Source organism: Dama dama, chromosome 5 (genome assembly GCF_033118175.1).
Source record: "Dama dama isolate Ldn47 chromosome 5, ASM3311817v1, whole genome shotgun sequence".
NCBI lineage: Eukaryota > Metazoa > Chordata > Mammalia > Artiodactyla > Cervidae > Dama > Dama dama.
The window spans coordinates 107,697,412-107,712,931 of NC_083685.1; the positions used below are offsets into that span (position 1 = coordinate 107,697,412).

A 15,520-nucleotide genomic window follows, 5' to 3' on the forward strand; every position below is an offset into this window, starting at 1 on the left:
AAGAACCATGTTCTTTAAGTTGATTCCCAGGCCATCCCATTTTTAAACACTATTTTGTGGATCACAAAATTATATATTTCTCTCTTTTTTTTTTTTAGTTTTTTTTAAATTAAATTTAATTTTTTTTTTCATTTATGTATTTCTCTAATAAGACTGTTCAGGGCATTAGTGCTAAGGCTGGACAAGAAAGGACAATGGTTCTCATAGATTAGGATTAGAAGCTATGTATAATTTTTTTATTATATATTATGGAAATTGATGTCAAAAACTTACATGTTCACCCAGTAAAAGGTTGTTTTCTTTTTTTATTTGTAAATTAATTAATTTATTTTAATTAGAGGCTAATTACTTTACAATATTGTAGTGGTTTTTGCCAAACATCAACATGAATCAACCACAGGCACACATGTGTTCCCCATCCTGAACCCCACTCCCGCCTCCCTGCCCATCCCGTCCTCCAGGGTCATCCCAGTGCACCAGCCCCGAGCACCCTGTCTCATGCATCGAACCTGGACTGGCGATCCGCTTCACATATGATAATATACACGTTTCAGCGCTACCCTCTCAAATCATCCCACCCTCGCCTTCTCCCACAGAGTCCAAAAGACTGTTCTTTACATCTGTGTCTCTTTTGCTGTCTTACATACAGGGTCATCGTTGACCATCTTTCTAAATTTCATATATATGCATTAGTATACTGTATTGGAGTTTTTCTTTCTGACCTACTTCACTCTGTATAATAGGCTCCAGTTTCATCCACCTCATTAGAACTGATTCAAATGGATTCTTTTTAAAAATATGGAACGCTTCATGAATTTATGTATCATCCTTGCACAGACGCCATGCTAATCTTCTCGGTATCGTTCCAATTTTAGTATATGTGCTGCCGAAGCAAGCACTGTTTATTCAAATTTTAAACTTAATTGTATGTCATGTATGTTTTCAAAAAAACCCTTTTGTATTTTATCTAGAGGAGAATCGTTGTTTTATTGCTAAGTCGTGTCTGGCTCTTTTGCGACCCCATGGACTGTAACCCACCAGGCTCCTTTGTCCATGGGATTTCCCAAGCAAGATTATTGGAGTAAGGTTGCCATTTCCTTCTCCAGGGGTACCTTTCAGATGTGGAGATTGAACCTGTGTCTCCTCCATTGGCAGGCGGATTCTTTACCACTGAGCCACCAGGGAAGCTCCCCAGAGGAGAATTCTGTAGACATATTTTGATGGAGAATGATTGTCCAATTTGAGACTTCAGAAACCCTTTCAGTCCTGAAGCCTGGGCCACTCCCCCTTCTGTTGGCTTCCTCTTTGTTAGTGGGAGCACTCCTTTAATCCCCTGTTCCCTAACTCCAAGCTCTGATGGTGGTGTTGTGACTGGGGAATAACTCCAGTGGTCAGGACTGGGAAGGGTATGAGGAGCTGGCTGAGAGCTAGGTTGGAGTTCCCAGGATTAGGGAAGAGCCTATTTAATAAGCCAGAATGAGAACAGGAATGGGCCTCACCTAGAAAGGAGGTGAGAGCCAGTGGAGGGACCCAGAGAGAAAGGAGAAAAGAATTTCCTCTCATCTTCCACTCTTTCTCTCCTGTCTCTTTACCTCTGACCTCCTCTCCCATTGAGAATGTGGCTACCAACAGGCTTGGAGGTGCTATGATAAGACAGGAGGCTAGGGGTGGGGTGAGGAGAGATAATGGAAGTCAGCAGAAAGTTATTGAAGTAAAATGACTGTCAAAGCAGCAGCAGTGAGAAAACAGATATTTCTATGATTGTGCCCAGCCAGCCAGGACAACCATTCACGTTTAAAGAATATTTGCAACTACTTGGGTTTTTTATTTTGTTTTTAACTAAAGAGAGGGCTGAAATACTGCCCAGCATTAAACTTAATAGAATTAATTTGTTGAGTCATTTCACCCTGTGCCAACAAAAATCTCAAATATTTTCTTGGGTGTAATGCAAGTATAGACAGAAATTTATGGTATCCTTCTTTTCAGAAATGTGAGTTCTGCTTTAGTAGTTCAAATACTTTAGCAGAATATCCCCTCTAGGAACACTTTGATTGGTTTTTGGTTGGTGGAGTTGTTTTCAGCAGCATTTGGTCATTCATCCTGCCTTCAAATTAGAAGGCTGATTGAAGTGAACTTTTGAATTTTAGAAACAATATATCAACAACAATTTTCTAACTATTAAAGAACACCAACTTAAATATTTTGTTCTTTCTGTGTATTAGGAGCAGTACTTAGAAAATAAATGGAGGCAACCTTTATTTTTTAGTAGCTTGAAAAATGTGACCCTTAAGATGTCATTCTCCTCCAAGTAAACAAAATATCCATTTGTATCCTCGTAAAATGGACAAGGTGAGAGGCTTGGGAGAATGTCAAAGACTTTCAGTGATCTACAGAACCTAGAGATCTTGGGTGCATCCTGTTAAGTCAGCATCTTTTCAGCTGGCCTTAGATCCTGCAGTGGTTTCTCCCAGGGACCTGATGATATATCATGTCTACAAGTTTCCACATACCCTCCCTTCCCTTGTCCTTCAGTTTTCATTTCCTATTTTCCTTTCCTACTCTGGTTTGATGAAATAGTTATTCATAAGCTGCCTGGAAGCTGAGGAAATCTATGTTTTAGGGAAGTGAAGTGAAGTGAAGTGAAGTCGCTCAATCGTGTCTGACTCTTTGAGACCCCATGGATTGTAGCCTACCAGGCTCCTCCGTCCATGGGATTCTCCAGGCAAGAATAGTGGAGTGGGTTGCCATTTCCTTCTCCAGGGAATCTTCCCGACCCAGGGATCGAACCTGGGTCTCCCACATTGGAGGCAGATGCTTTAACCTCTGAGCCACCAGGGAAGCCCATGTTTTAGGGAAGCTGTGAACTATAATAGGAAGATGCATGTTTGTCAGAGCTGTGTTTACCTTTTTAATATGGGACTTCAAATAATTATATATTACTTTTAGTACAAAATACTATGTATTGCTACAAACTTGCCTTCCAGAATAATCTTTCATCACTGTTGCTCTTACCCCTAAGCTTTATGTTCTTCCTTCCAAGTCAGAATTCTTTCAGTTTCTCCACCTGAGCTAGATCTGTCACCCTAGGACCTTTGCACACGATGTTTCCATGCATGTGCCATTCTTTTCCTCATTCTACCAGCTCCTCCCCACCCCAACATACATACTTGACCTGCTGATCTAGGGGTTTCAGATGAAAGGTTAGGTCTCTGAGAGATCTCCCTAACTTACTTCCCTCTAGACTAGGTGCATCTACTATGGGCCTGTGTCTCCCTCACTTTTCTTATATTGTAGTTCGTATCACAGTTTATTCTAATTGTCTATTTAAGTCTTTATTCTTTGATAGACTGTAAACTTTTAGTTTGGATCTGTCTTGTTCACTTTTTCAGTATACAGCATATAATAAGTGCTCAACAAATATTTGTAGAAGAGTAAAGGCATTTAGAAAAAAAAAGTGACAATATTTATGGTACATTTCTGATTTTGTCTTTTCTCCTTGGTGTGAGGACATTTATATCAGTGTGGTATTGCTCACTCATTAGTCAAAGGTATAGACCTTGTACCATCAGGTATTATGTGTAGTGAGTGATGTGATGTCAGAGGCACCTCTGGAATGTTGTTACTCAGTTAGTGGTGTTTTCCACTCTGGGCTTTGTAGTTATAGGTGCCTAAGGCATTCTGATTTGATAAGACATGATATTTATATTGGAAGAGTTTTTATTTGCACAAGGCTGATTGCTTAATAGAAACCCCACCCAGAGAGGGTGGTGAACTTGGTTAAAATACAGGAGGTGGAAATCTCTTATTGAATGGTGAGCAGTGCATTTCTGAGCAGCCTTACTGAGGCATCTTCAGGTTATAATCACTGTAGGTAACATCATCTTCTAAATTGAAAGGCAAATGTATTATATGTTGGTCTGTAGTTTTATTTCCTTAGTATTTTTAAAGATATTTTCCTTAATATCTTTAAGTTTTGATATCAGGGTTATTCAGGCTTATAAAATGAATTGGGAAGTGTATAAAATACTAGATGCATAATCTCTCCTATAGCTCTTGCTTTTGACTTATTTATGTTTTCATGATTATAAATTTGTTCATCTAGTGAGTTGTGGGAGTATTTTTAGATCAGGTTGAAAAAAAAGATGAAACAGGTGGAAGAGGTTGTCTTTGTGCCATGTTATTCCTCTGAGTAGATGACACTTGCAGATGAAGGGACAAGTACTTAAATAAACACATGGCCCTCTAAAGTGTTTTGAAATGAAGACTTCAAAAAAGTAATTTTAAAGTGAAACTTAACAAGTAAAGTCATAATAAAATATCAAAGTATCAAATGAGTTGGGGGATAATTATATCCTATTGATTCCCTTTTAACAATTTTAGTATATACAAATATAGTTACATGGGATATTTTACTTATAAGAATTTAGTAAGGCAAGTAGAAGTTCAAAATAATATACACACACACATATATATATTTAACATCTATAGGCACAAAATATACATTATAACCGTCTATCTCCCATAGGATCTTTATTCCCCAGGATCATTATTCCATAGGATCTTTATTCTGCCCGGGTGTCCTCCTTTCCTGTTCCCAGCTATGAATCAGTACAACCTACTACTACTGAGTGAAATGAAGAGGAGGCTGAAAAATTAAAGTCAGTCTAAGCTAAGAGTAATATTACATTATGCTTGCAAAGTAATTTTAATTTTACTTTTTCGCATGTAAAACACATTTTAGAACATTTAGAAACTGTAGAAGAGTATAAAGAAGATGATAAAATGGCTTGTAATTCCAGTCCCTAGAGAGGACCACTGTTAATATTTTGGTGTCTTATCACAGCACCTGATTGACCTGTGCCGCTGCCGCCGCCGCCGAGTCGCTTCAGTCGTGTCCGACTCTGTGCGACCCCGTAGACGGCAGCCCAACAGGCTCCCCTGTCCCTGGGATTCTCCAGGCAAGAGCACTGGAGTGGGTTGCCATTTCCTTCTCCATGATTGACCTCTAGGAAGGACTCAGTTTAGACTGGGTTAATGACTGAGTTAAGCTAAGTACCTCCCCCTTTTTTTGGGTAAAATGTCAGGATGATATCATATATTACAAATCAATAGGCAAGTTTTTAGAATAGTTTTAGATTTATAGGAAAGATTGAACAGGTGGTACAGAGAATTCTCCTATTCCCTTCCCTCTCCCCCGATTTCCTCCATTATTAGCTAACTTTCACATTAGTGTGATACATTTGTTAGAATTAATGAACCAATACTGATATGTTATTGACTAAAGTCTGCAGTTTATTCAGTCCTGTCAGACTCTTTGTGACCCCATGGACCATACAGTCCATGGAATTCTCCAGGCCAGAATACTGGAGTGGGTAGCCTATCCCTTCTCCAGTGGATCTTCCTGACCTAGGAATCGAACCGGGGTCTCCTGCACTGCAGGCAGATTCTTCACCAGCTGAGCTACCAGGGAAGCCCCTCCTCCCCCTTTTTCTGGGTAAAATGTCAAGATTATATCATAGACCACTTTTTAAAAATTAATAGACTAGTTTTTAGAATAATTTTAGATTTACAGAAAAGATTGAGCAGGTAAGACAGAGAATTGTCCTATTCCCTGTCCCCCCAATTTCCTCCATTATTAACTAACTTTCACATTAGTATGAACCATTTGTTACTATTAATGAACCTATACTGATGTGTTATTGATGGAAAGTCTGTAGTTTATTCCATTTCCCTTAGTTTTTACCTAATGTCCTTTTTATTTTCCAGGATCCTATCCAGGATATCTCATTTAATTTAGTTCTTTAGAACTCCTCTGCAATTGTTTCTCAAACTTTCCTTGTTTTTAATGATCTTGAGAGTTTTGAGGAGTACTGGTCATGTATATTGTAGAATGCCATATATTAGAATTTGTCTGACCTTTTTCTCATAATTAGACTAGGTTTTTGGAAAGAAGATCACAGAAGTAAAGTGTCATTCTCATCACATGTCAAGGGTACATGCAATCGACATGATTTATAACTGTTGATGTTTTCTTTGATCACCTGGCTGATAAAGTTTCTGTCAAGGTACTCTTTATTCCCCCTTTCAAAATACTGTATTCTTTGGAAGGAAGTCTCTATGTGCAGTCTACACTTGAGTGTTGGGAGTTAATGCGCCTTCTTCCTTAGGGTGGTGTGTCTACATAACTTATTTGTAATTCTGCACTGGAGATTTGTGTTTTCTCCCCCATGTATTAATTTATTCATTTCCTTATTAATATTTATATCATTGTGGACTCATGAATACTTATTTTATACTTTGAGTTATAGTCCAATGTTACCTAACTTTGTTGCTCAAATTGTTCTACCTTTGGTCACTAAGCTCTTTTATTTAGCTTCTGGATTCCTTTTGACATGCCACATCAAGTGTGTGTGTGTATATGTGTATATTTTGTGCACTTCCTTACTTTCTGGCCACACAAAATGGTCCAGGCTCATCTTGTATGTTTCCTACCATAGACCTAGAATTAGCCATCTCTCAAAAAAGCCGTGGTTCCTTTTATTGATGATTGGTTTTAGAAACCATGATCTTGGTAGTAGATATGCTCTTTTTCACTGGGACATTGTTTCTTTTAGGTCTTCTCACTGACAAACAAAGATATGTATGTATGCATAATAATCCCACATATACATATGCATGCCGTGCCAAGTCTCTTCAGTTCTGTCAGATTCTTTGCGACCCTGTGGACTGTAGCCTGCCCTGCTCTTCTGTCCATGGGATTCTTTAGGCAAGAATACTTAAGTGGGTTGCCATGCCTTCCTCCAGGGGACTTTCCCAACCCAGGGATGGAACCCACATCTCTTTATGTTTCCTGCACTGGCAGGCAGGTTCTTTACCACTAACAACATATATGTATATCTATTAGCAATTTCTATGGGTTTCCATTGTGGCTCAGTTGGTAAAGAAGCTGCCTGCAATGTGGGAGACCTGGGTTGGGAAGATTCCCTAGAGAAGGGAAAGGCTACCCACTCCAGTATTCTGGCCTGGAGAATTCTATGGACTGTACTGTTCATGGGACCGCAAAGAGTCAGACACGACTGAGCGGCTTTCACACTAGCAATTTCTATACATAACTATCTTTATCTGTACAGACTTAAACATGAGTTCTTTTTTTTTCCATTTGTTTTGTTTTTTTGTTTTGTTTTCTTTTTTTTTTTACAAACCCTTCTTTAGACTTTAAATAGCTTGCATCAAGGGAGCTGCTCTGCTACGTACGAAACCCCGACCTAGAAGCAGGTCGTCTACCAGTGGTTCCCCATGGTAGCACCAGGTTCCCCATGAACGTGTAGTCCTTGATGGGTGAGGGAGCTAAACATGAGCTCTTATTGATGTCTTGAACTCTAATTCATTCTAGACTTCTCTCATTACTATTCTTTAAAATTGAGCCAACGTTGTTTTATAACATTGTATAAGTTTCATGCGTACAACATTCTATTTCTACTTCTGTGCACACTACAGTGTGCTCACCACCAAAAATTTAATTTCTCGCTATCACATATAGTTGACACCCTTTTACCCATTTCACCCTCCTCCCCTCCCTTCTGATAACCTATGTTCTGTTCACTGTATCCACATGTTTGTTTTTGTTTGGTCTGTTTTATTCATTTATTTTATTTGCTTTTTATATTCCACACATGAGTAAAATTTTACAATATTTGTCTTTCTCCCTCTGACTTGTTTCACTTGGCATACATACGTTCAAGGTCCATCCATTGTTGTCACAAATGACAAGATTTCATCATTTTTTTATGGCTGAATGGTAACCCATCATTATATATATATATATATGTAATATAAATAATATATAAATATATATATAATTTTCTTTATCCATTCATCTATTGATGGGCACTTGGGTGGTTTCCATATCTTAGCTATTGTAAAAAATGCTGTGATAATGGAGATGGAAATGGCAACCCACTCCAGTATTCTTGTATGGAAATTCCAATGGACAGAGCAGCTTGGCAGGCTACAGTCCATTGGGTCACAAAAGAGTCAGACATGACTTAGCAGCTAAACAACAAAGTCTACAGGACCCAGTTAAAGAGAAACAGGAATTTAGAATGATTCTCAATTTTTTGGCCTGGGCAGCTAGGTAGATGATGATGTCATTCAAAGGTATAGGGAAAGATAATGGATTCAATTTGTATATCTCGTATTTGAGAGTTTGTAGATGCATAGTCAGTTTTTGGCAAAACCTTGGTGCATAGTGATTTTATGACTTAGAAAATGAATAAATAAAAGAGTCCAATTTGTTTAAACATGCTGTGATGAAAATAGAGGTGCATATACCTTTTTGAATTATTGTGTTTGTATTCTTTAGATAAATATCCAGAAATGGAATAGCTGAATCATATGATAGTTAAGTTTTTGAAAAATCTCCATATTATTTTCCATAGTGGTAGCAGCAATTTATACTCCTACCAACAGTGCATGAGGGGTCCTTTTTCTCCACGTCTTCTCCAACACTTATTACTTCTTGCCTTTTTGATAATAGCTATTCTAATGGATTGAAGTGATAGCTATCTCATTGTGGTTTTGATTTACGTTTACCTAATAATGATTTTGAGCATCTTTTCATGTTGGCCATTTGTATTTCTTCTTTGGAAAAATGTCTGTTCAGCTCTTCTCCTCAATATTTTTGCTTCTTACTCCTCTCCTTTCCACTCCAAAACTGAGAAACCTGACTCCCACCTTTCACCATCCACTTATTGTTTGATTAGAGTATACATGTATAGCAGTATAAGAAGTGATAACCTGTACACCCACTGGAAACTGTTGACTATGGTCCAGTATTCACGTGCCATTCCTTTTGCCTTTAGTCTTATAGACTACCCATTACCAATGTTACTTAGGTCAGCACCTTTCCCCCATTCAGTGAGTTTAATTCATATATTTGTAATTAGTTAGATTATGTTGTTTGTATGCAATTTTCCTTGAGATCCCTCAACCTGCAAAATGATTTTTTGAAATCTACAGACATTAAAGATCATTCTTTGTGTTGTAAAGTCCTACAGGTTTTGGCAATTACAAAATGCCATGTGTCAAACATTAAAGTGTCATACGATATAGTTTCACTGCCCTAAGTCTCCTGTACTTTATCTATTCATCCCTCTGACTCCTCTTGAACCTCTTACCAAGCACTGATTTTTTTATATTGCTGCCTTTTCCAGAATGTTATGTAGTGGGAACCCCATAGTATGTAACCTTTTCAGATTGGCTTTTTTCACAGATAGGCTTCTTTCACATAAGTTCAGTTCAGTTCAGTTGCTCAGTCGTGTCCCCTTGCGACCCCATGGACTGCAGCACACCAGGCCTCCCTGTCCATCACCAGCTCCCGGAGTTTACTCAAACTCATGTCCATTGAGTTGGTGATACCATCCAACCATCTCACCCTCTGTCGTGCCCTTTTCCTCCTGCCTTCAATCTTTCCCAGAATCAGGGTCTTTTCAAATGAGTCAGTTCTTTGCATCAGGTGGCCAAAGTGTTGAAGTTTCAGCTTCAGCATCAGTCCTCCCAATGAATATTCAGGGTTGAGTTCCTTTAGGATGGACTGGCTGGATCTCCTTGCAGTCCAAGGGACTCTCAAGAGTCTTCTCCAACACCACAGTTCAAAAGCATCAATTCTTCAGCGCTCAGCTTTCTTTATAGTCCAACTCTCTCATCCATACATGACTACTGGAAAAACCATATCTTTGACTAGACGGACCTTTGTTGGCAAAGTAATGTCTCTGCTTTTTAATATGCTGTCTAGGTTGGTCAAAAGTTTTCTTCCAAGGAGCAGGCATCTTTTAATTTCATGGCTGCAGTCACCATCTGCAGTGATTTTGGAGCCCCCAAAAATAAAGTCTGCCACTGTTTCCACTGTTTCTCCATCTGTTTGCCATGAAGTGATGGGACCAGATGCCATGATCTTAGTTTTCTGAATGTTGAATTTTAACCCAACTTTTTCATTCTCCTCTTTCACTTTCATCTAGAGGCTCTTTAGTTCTTCTTTGCTTTCTGCCATAAGGATGGTGTCATCTGCATATCTGAGGTTATTGATATTTCTACTGTAAGTGTTGATTCCAGTTTGTGCTTCATCCAACCCAGCATTTCTCATGATGTACTCTGCATGTAAGTTAAATAAGCAGGGTCACAATATACACACTTGATATACTCCTTTCCCGATTTGGAACCAGTCTGTTGTTCCATGTCCAGTTCTAACTGTTGCTTCCTGGCCTGCATACAGATCTCTCAAGAGGCAGGTCAGGTCAGAATTTTCCAGTTTGTGATGATCCACACAGTCAAAGGCTTTGGCATAGTCAATAAAGCAGAAATAGATGTTTTTCTGGAACTCTCTTGCTTTTTTGATGATCCAGCAGGTGTTGGCAATTTGATCTCTGGTTCCTCTGCCTTTTCTAAATCCAGCTTGAACATCTGGAAGTTCACGGTTCATGTACTGTTGAAGCCTGGCTTGGAGAATTTTGAGCATTACTTTACTAGTGTGTGAGGTGAATGCAATTGTGCAGTAGTTTGAGCATTCTTTGGCATTGCCTTTCTTAGGGCTTGGAATGAAAACTGACCTTTTCCAGTCCCATGGGTGCTGCTGAGTTTTCCAAATTTGCTGACATATTAAGTGCAGCACTTTCACAGCATCATTTTTTAGGATTTGAAATAGCTCAACTGGAATTCCATCACCTCCACTAGCTTTGTTTGTAGTGATGATTCTCAGGCCCGCTTAACTTCACATTCCAGGATGTCTGGCTCTAGGTGAGTGATTATACCATCATGATTATCTGGGTCGTGACGATCTTTTTTGTATGGTTCTTCTGTGTATTCTTGCCACCTCTTCTTGATATCTTCTGCTTCTGTTAGGTCCTTACCATTTTTGTCCTTTATTGTGCCCATCTTTGCATGAAATTTTCCCTTGGTATCTCTAACTTTCTTGAAGAGATCTCTAGTCTTTCCCATTCTATTGTTTTCCTCTATTTCTTTGCACTGATCACTGATGAAGGCTTTCTTATCTCTCCTTGCTATTCTTTGGAACTCTGCATTCAAATGGATATTTCTTTCCTTTTCTCCTTTGCCTTTCGCTTCTCTTCTTTTCACAGCTATTTGTAAGGCCTCCTCAGACAACCATTTTGCCTTTTTGCATTTCTTTTCCATGGGGATGGTCTTGATCCCTGTCTCCTGTACAGTGTCACGAACCTCCGTCCATAGTTCTCCAGGCACTCTGTCTATCAGATCTAATCCCTTGAATCTATTTCTCACTTCCACTGTATAATCATAAGGGATTTGATTTAGGTCATATCTGAATGGTATAGTGGTTTTCCCTACTTTCTTCAGTTTAAGTCTGAATTTGGCAATAAGGAGTTCATGATCTGAGCCATAGTCAGCTCCCAGTCTTGTTTTTGCTGACTGTATAGAGCTTCTCCATCTTTAGCTGCAAAGAATATAATCAATCTGATTTCGGTGTTGACCATCTGGTGATGTCCATGTGTAGTGTCTTCTCTTATGTTGTTGGAAGAGGGTGTTTGCTATGACCAATGTGTTCTCTTGGCAAAACTCTATTAGCCTTTGCCCTGCTTCATTCTGTACTCCAAGGCCAAATTTACCCGTTACTCCAGGTATTTCTTGACTTCCTACTTTTGCATTCCAGTCCCCTATAATTACTGGTGGGGGCATAGACTTGGATTACTGTCATATTGAATGGTTTGCCTTGGAAACAAACAGAGATCATTTTGTCATTTTTGAGATTACATCCAAGTACTGCGTTTCGGACTCTTTTGTTGACTATGATGGCTACTCCATTTCTTTAATACATTTAAGGTTCCCCAATGTTTTTTCATTTCTTGAGAGTTCATTTCTTGTTTGCACTGAATAGTATTCCACTGTTTGTATATATCACAATTTATTTATCCACTCACCTACTGAAGGACATTTTGATTGCTTCCAAAAATTTAGCAAGTATAAATAAAGCTGCTCTAATCTAAATGTGCAGATTTTTCTGTGGACTTAAGTTTTCAAGTCAGTTGGGTGAATACTTAGGAGTATGGTTGCTGGATCTTATGGTAAGACTACATTTAGCTTTGTAAGAAACCAAGCCATCTTCCAAAGTGGATATACCATTTTGCATTCCCATCAGCAATTAATGAGATTCTGGTTGCTCTGCATCCTTGTCAGTCATTGGTATTGTCAATTTTTAAAAATTTATTCATTCTAATAGGTACATGGTGATATATCATTGTTTTAATTTTCAGTTCCCTAATGACATATGATTATGCTGATATGTTATCTGTGTATCTTCTTTGTTGAGGTCTCTGTTCACATTTTTTGTCCATTTTAAAATTGGGTTGTTTGTTTTCTTATTACTGAGTTTTAAGGGTTCTTTAACTATTTTGCATACACATCTTTTATTAGGTATGTGTTTTGTAAAGATTTTTTACCAGTCTGTGGCTTGTCTTTTCATTCTCTTAACACTATCTTTTGTAGAGTAGCAGTTTTTCATTTTTATGAAGTCTGAATTATCTCTTTCATGGATCACTGGATCATGCTTTTGGTCTTATAACTAAAAACCCGTTGCCAAACCCAAGGCCACTTACATTTTCTACTGTGTGCATTTCAGTCTGTGATTTACTTTGAATTAATTTTCGTATAAAGTGAGAGCTGTACTTTTTTTTTTTTTTTAATTTGGTTGTTTTGTTATCCCAGCACAATTTGTTAAAAAGGTTTATCCTCTCTTGGTTGAATTGCTTTACACCTTTTTTCAAAGATCAACTGACTGTGTTTGTATAGGTCTATTTCTATGTTCTCTGTTCTGTTCCATTAATCTCTGTCTGTTCTTCCAATGATACTACTCTATCTTGATCACTGCATCATAGTAGTAAGTCTTTAAGTTGAGTGATGTCAGTCCTTCAATCTTCCTCCTCCCCTCCCACTTTCCTTTTTTCTTCATCTTCCTCTTCTCCTTTTCCTTCAGTATTGTGTTAAAAATATGCTGTGAGAATACTTGAATTCCTTCCATTTCCTCATGAATATTATTTTTAATTGGTTACAAACTACTTCATTATATGATCTGTGATATAATCAGTGTTTAGTGGAAAAAGTTCATAACTTTTGATATCTCATTTTTGTAAATGAAAATAAAGTTATGTTAGCACAGAATAAAAACTGAACAAGTGATGGGATTGTAAATAATTGTAATGGTGTTCCTTATATCAGTTGATTTATTTTCCAATGTTTCTATTAATACAATGAGTAGTAATGCCTTTTTTATTAGGGAAAGGTAAATATGTTTGTGTTTGTTCTCTAAAGTCTGAGAAATACCTTTTCTTCATTTTCTCCTCTCAATCTGATATTGGTATTTCTCTGCATTCCTTTAATGAATCTTAATAAAATCTTTAGGGACTTATCAAATTTATTGGTCTTTTAAAAGAACCAACCAATGCTTTTTCTGCTTTCTACTTAATTGACTTCTATTCTTATTTTTCATTATTTTCTTTTTCCTGTTCGGAGTTTAATTTGGTCTTCTTTTTCTATTTTCTTAAGATGAAAACTTAGATAATTGATTTTAAACCTTTCTTCTTTTCTACCATAAACATTTAAAGCTGTGTGTTTCCCTTAAGTGTGGCTTTAGCTGCATCTTACAAATTTGGATGGATTTTATAATTTTTTTATTTTTATAATATTTTTATTTTATAATCACTCAGTTTATTAAAAGAAGAATGTTTCCTCTTTGATTTATGTTTCTTCAAATTGTTGAGGCTTTTTAGATATCTCATTGTTATTGATTTCTAACTTAATTCTTTTTGATTAGAGAACATACTCTAAGATTTTAGATTTTTGGTGTTTATAAGACTTATTTTATGGCCTAGAATAATGTATATCTTGGTGAACACTTGGTGAACACTTCATCCACTTAAAAAAAGTATATTCTGTAGTTGTTAGATGTGGCATTGTGTGAATGCCAATTAGATCAAAGTTGATAGTGTTGCTCAGGTCCTCTATCTCTTTACTGATTATTTATCTAGTAGTTTTATTAGTTTCTTAAAGAGGGTAGTAAAATTTCCAACTATGATTGTAAATATGTTTTTTTCTCGCTTTAGTTCTGTTGGAATTTGCTTCAAGTGTTTTGAAGCTATTTTGTTATGTGCACGCTGCTGCTGCTGCTGCTGCTAAATCACTTCAGTCGTGTCTGACTCTGTGCTACCCCATAGACGGCAGCCCACCAGGCTCCTCTGTCCCTGGGATTCTCCAGGCAAGAATACTGGAGTCGGTTGCCATTTCCTTCTCCAGTGCATGCATGCATGCTAAGTTGCTTTAGTCGTGTCTGACTGTGCGACCCTATGGACAGTAGCCCACCAGGCTCCTCTGTCCACATGATTCTCTAGGCAAGAATACTGGAGTGGGTTGCCATTTCCTTCTCCTGTTATGTGCATACACATTTATAATTTTTTTGTCTTCCTGATGACTTCGCCCTTTTATCATTATGAAATATCCCTTTTTATGTCTGGTAATATTCCATGTCCTGAAGTCTGCTTTGACATTAATATAGCCATTCCATCTTCCTTATGCTTACTGTTAGCATACTGTATAATTTCTATTCTTTTTTCCAGCCTGTGTCTTTATTGAAATATAGTTGATTTACAACGTGTTAGTTTCAGATGTACACCAAAGTGAATCAGTTATCCTTATAAATATACATATATATACATATATATATATCTCCACTATTTTTAAAGATTATTTTCTCTGTGTCTTCATATTTAAAATGTGTCTCTTGTAGATTACTATGATAATTATATGCCAATAAAATGGACAACCTAGAAGAAATGGACAAATTCCTAGAAATGTACACTCTCCCATGACTGAATCAGGAAGAAATGTAAAACATGAATAGACCAATTACCAGTAATTGAATCAGTATTTTAAAAACTCCCAAGAAACAAAATTCCAGGACCAGATGGCTTTATAGGTGAATTCTACCAAACATTTAGAGAACGATTAACACCTATCCTTCCCAAACTATTCAAAAAATATTACTGAGGGAGGAATGCTTCTGAGAACTCGTTCTGTGAAGGCAGTATCACTCTAATACCAAAACTAGACAAAGATATAATAATTAAAATTACAGGTCAATATCACTGATGAACATGAATGCAGAAATCCTCAACAATATATTAATAAACCAAATAAATACGTTAAAAGGACCATATACCATGATCAAGTGGGATTAATCCCAGGGATACAATGATGATTCAGTATCTACAGATCAATCAATGTAATACACCACATTAACAAATTGAAGAATAAAAATCATATGATCATCATACATTACAAAAAAAGATTTTGACAAAATTCAACATCCGTTTATGATAAAAACTCTCAACAAAATGGATATAGAGGGAATATATCTCAACATAAGAAAGGCCATATATGACAGGCCTATAGCTAACATCATACTGAATGATGAAAAGCTGGATGCATTTCCTGTAAGGTC

At 37.3% G+C, this 15,520-nt stretch overlaps 1 protein-coding gene and 1 non-coding gene across 2 annotated transcripts in view; one reads left to right on the plus strand and one right to left on the minus strand.

Moving 5' to 3' along the window:
• SKAP1 (src kinase associated phosphoprotein 1) overlaps nucleotides 1-15,520 on the plus strand; it is a 301,141-nt gene that overhangs the window by 23,698 nt on the left and 261,923 nt on the right. The gene's annotated exons all lie outside the window — the stretch shown is intronic.
• Nucleotides 793-899, minus strand: LOC133058076 (U6 spliceosomal RNA). Its single transcript, XR_009693200.1, has one exon. It is a non-coding gene; the product is annotated as a U6 spliceosomal RNA (small nuclear RNA).